Source organism: Pinus tabuliformis, chromosome 6 (assembly GCF_031772625.1).
Source record: "Pinus tabuliformis cultivar Carrire ecotype Pingquan chromosome 6, CPIR1, whole genome shotgun sequence".
In the NCBI taxonomy this organism is placed as follows: domain Eukaryota; kingdom Viridiplantae; phylum Streptophyta; class Pinopsida; order Pinales; family Pinaceae; genus Pinus; species Pinus tabuliformis.
Genome location: NC_142292.1, coordinates 604713204 through 604717587, shown reverse-complemented (window position 1 = coordinate 604717587; position 4384 = coordinate 604713204). Strand labels below are relative to the sequence as shown.

At 34.6% G+C, this 4384-nt stretch overlaps 1 pseudogene; it reads right to left on the bottom strand.

Annotated features, from left to right (window-relative positions):
- Positions 1-1118: 1118 nt before the first annotated feature.
- LOC149260011 (LEAF RUST 10 DISEASE-RESISTANCE LOCUS RECEPTOR-LIKE PROTEIN KINASE-like 1.2 pseudogene) lies at positions 1119-1973 on the bottom strand (annotated as a pseudogene).
- Positions 1974-4384: the final 2411 nt, after the last annotated feature.

The following is a 4384-nucleotide window of genomic DNA, read 5'->3' as shown; positions in this document are numbered from 1 at the left end:
AAATAAAATAATTATACAAAACATTTAAATAATGTTTTCTCATGAAAAATTTTGCACATGCAAAAATTGGATCTCTTTGGGCTCATGTTAGATCAGTGTTTAAGATGAATCTATGCCGGTTATTACTAAATGGTGTAGTCTAACTTATGGATGAAATAGAATTTTTTACTTGCAAAACAATTTCAAGAAAGAATGTTTTTTGTTGTTGTTTAAAATACATATTTGAATTATAAATAGGTTCAGCACCCTGAAAAACTATTAAGACATTCAAATTCTACAAATTAAACAATTTAAACTCAAATTTTTAAAAATCTCTTCCCCGTCTTATTTAAAAATTAACCAGAAAAATATCGTAAATTTAATCTATGACTTAGCCTATGTCTTACCAAATCTTTCATCTTTAAATTTTTTATAATAACGATAATAAATAACATATCTCTTCATAGAAAAAATAAATAATAATATATATGAATGTGTATATTTTTACAATAAAAGTTGATATTATTAAATTTTATTCTTTAAATTTTCTTTAATATAAAAAATAATGATGGAGATTCGTACAGATATAATACAATATAAACAGTTACAAGTAATTGACTAGAACTTAAACTGCTCTTAGTTGAGCTAAAAATGTTCATAGACTTATTTAGCTATTTCGGTTGGATTAAACCCAGAGAGAGAAGTATGTTCTGTAAACTGGCTCGTGAAACAACTATATTGTCAAAAAAAAACATTCTCTGCAGCGGTTTTGTACTGAAATCGTTGGCAAAAGGCGTGAAGAATCTTCATAGGTTCAAAGCGGTACATGCTGGATCTCATCACAAACTCGATGGGAACCATGGTCCTCCTTGGTAGTGGAGGTTATGCTAGCACATTTGTCTTGAACAGATATGGGAGATTCTGGCTCTATGGTTGGCTGTTCGATATCGGAAAATGATCCCCACTGTTCACCTGGAGCTGCTGAGGTAACCCGTGATTTTCTAAATTGCTCAAGCTCAGCAACAACTTCATTCATGTGTGGTCTGTCATCCCTCTCTGGCACTAGGCATGTGAAGGCCAATTCTGCAGCTGCATTCACCTCGACCTTCACATTTGGATTCATTTCAATCTCCAGCTGCTCATCCACTAGTTCCTGCCCCTTCTTGGATCTTCCTCACCGCCAGGTGTGCAAGGTTGATTTCCTTCTTCTTCCGATTTATGTCCACTGCTAATTTCCCAGAGATCATCTCCACCAAAACAACGCCGAAGCTGTACACATCAGATTTCTCCGTCAGTTGATAATACTGATGGCATTCTGGGACAACATACCCGGGTGTGCCTTGTGGAGCAGTAGTGACATGTGAGGCATTACCTGGCATAAGTCTGCTGAGCCCAAAATCTGCTATCTTGACATTGAAATCCTCGTCCAAGAGAGTATTGGAGGATTTCACGTCTCTGTGGAATATAGGAGGATCAAGGCTGTGAAGGAAAGCTAAAGCCTGGACAGTTTGTATAGCAATGTTTAAACGAGTGTCCCATGGTAATCCCTCGGGACTTCTGCGGTGGCCATGAAGATGATCAGCCAAGGTCCCATTTGAGACAAATTCATATACCAGAAGGAGCTCTGGACTGTCTTGATAGGCACAGCCATAAAGACGAACCACATGTGGATGATTCAAGGTTGAAAATGCCGTCACCTCGTTGACAAACTGTTCGACCCTTCTAACATTGTCGTGATAAAGCCTCTTTACCGCCACACTTCGTCCATCCCCGAGCTTTCCAAAATAGACGGGCGCAAACCCTCCATCCCCAACTTCGTTCTCTTCATCGAAGTAATTTGTAGCTTGACAAAGTTCTTCGTAAGAGTATATAGGCAAATTGCTTATCTTAAGCCCATTGAGTCCAGCTGCTTCTGGGTCCTTTCTCTTGTGATTGTTGAAACCAGTGGTAAAATCCCTGCTAAGAGCTTTTCTCTTCTTCACATAAAATCTCATGAATACCTTTACTGCTAATGGCTGTCATCACAGCCCAGCCCTTCCAATGTATCCAATGTAGCGATTTGCTATAGAATGAATTAGAGATTGATAGCAATATACCCAAAACAGAATATTAGTGAATAGATTGATTGCAATGCCCAAAAAGAATATTAATTGAAACAAAATGCAAATTCAGCGCGATCGGTGGAAGAGATCGATGGGAATCCCCAAATAGAATATTAATGGAAACAAAACACTAATTCACCGGAAGAGATCGATGGGAATCCCCAAATAGAATATTAATGGAAACAAAACACTAATTCACCTCCATTGACGAAATCATATTTACCTCTCATACTCGTTGATTTTTTTCAACCTCCTGTATCAAGGATCCACAGCGTTTGTCAACAGATTGCATACATAACATCATTTAAGATTACTGTTTAAGCATTGTAAATCATATTTTGTTTCGACGTCTTGTAAGATTGCAAATACCTACAAATGGTATCATAACCAAGGATGCAAGCAAACAGTCGAGTTCTGGATGTGAAGTTGTAACCCACTTGTTTGCTAATCTCCAAGTCTATACAAATATATATTTGTTGTTTGCTAATCTCCAAGTCTATACAAATATATATTTGTTGTTCACGGTGATGCAGTAGAGGAGTGGCAGGTCAAGTGGATTGGTTCATTCCCGAAGATGGAAAGGAGGAGAGACAAGTCAAGTGGATATAAGAGTGCTTAGTGACACAAATAAGCAATTTTAGGTCAAGTTGATTTAGCCAGAGTGCTTAGTGACACAAAAGAGGAATTTTAGGTCAAGTTGATTTAGCCAATGCTAATACGCTTGTGGAGCAGAGGAGCCGCAAAATTGCATCTAAATTAATGGAGCAAGCAATTTTTTTTCGTAAGAGCAGAGTGCCCACGGAACAATGGTCTTAGATTTTGTAACCTTAGCTGTCGTTACAAAGGGTAGTTGCTTCCATTGTAGACGAGGAGCATTGAGTCCAAAGCTGAGTTTGTTCATGGTGTTTGATGAAGGGTTGTTTGTGTCTATAGCAGCAGTCGTGGAATAGCGTTTGAGTCGCATATATAGAGGTTACAAGTGCATATGCTTATTTTCCCAGTCATGGAGTTTTTTTTTATTATTGAAACGATATATGTACTTTCAAAAAAAACTTAGCTCAAGTTTGCAATGCTTCTAGAAGCTAAGTAGTGGAAGTTTGCAATACTTCATGGGGTAATGGGATTTATTTTCTTTGGCGAGAGGATATATATATAATTTTTGTATAGATATATTAAAAAGGGAAAAAAATGGATTTGGAGGGAGCCTGTGTAAAGATTAATGGTAAAGATGACAAATGTCAAATTTAAGATGGAGAAGTTTAATGGTAAGAATAACTTTTAGTTATAGAAATTTAAATGTGAGATTTTCTATTGCAATGAAGATTGCATAAGGCATTAGACTACAAGAAGAATATGATCCTGGAAGAATGGAAAATTTGGATACTTAACAAGGACAGGCTTATTGAGCAAGACGGAGATCTTTTATATGAAAAAAATCTTCTATAAAAGGAATCCACTTGAAGAGGTAAGTGTATAGTTTAAAAAGGTAAGAAGTACAAAATTTGAAGATTATTAATATCTTGAATTGTCACTTCACTAGTATGGAATCTATTTGAAGAGGTAAGTGTATAGTTTAAAAATATAAGAAGTATAAAAATTGAAGATCATTAATATTATTAATTGTCACTTGACTAGTATGGATATAAAAATAGATAATGAAGATAAAGGTAGTTACATTGTTTTCCAAAAAAAACTCCTCAAAGGAAGAGGTGACTAGATGAAATGAGAGGTCCCAAATCATTAAAGCTTTTTGTTGGCCAATCAATTCATACAAGTTAGTGAGGTTGTTTTGACTAGTATGGAAGTAAAAATAGATAATGAAGATAGAGGTAATTACATTGTTTTCCAAAAAAGGACTCCTTCTAAAAGGAAGAGGTGACTAGATACAATGAGAGGTCCCAAATCATTAAAGCTTTTAATTGGCCAATCAATTCATACAAGTTAATGAGGTTGTTTCCTAGTGATATATTAACTAATTTCCTAAAATCCTAATAATTAACTTAAAAAAATTTGAGAATCATTTAAATAAAAGGAATCGTGTTCTCCACATTATTTAAAGAAGATAAAAAATCTATAATCTATTTTCCCAACAGAATTTTCAAATAAATAAAAATTACTAAACCATATTTTATAAAACAAAATTATTAAAATTTAAAAAATAAACCAAAAATATTTGAAAACTCACTACTCTAATTTATATAGAATAATATACTCAACATCCTCATCATCAAATTGAGGATGATTTTTTAAATACTTTACGTTGAGGGTGTAAAATAGCCAGTAATGATAGAATGAATATATAT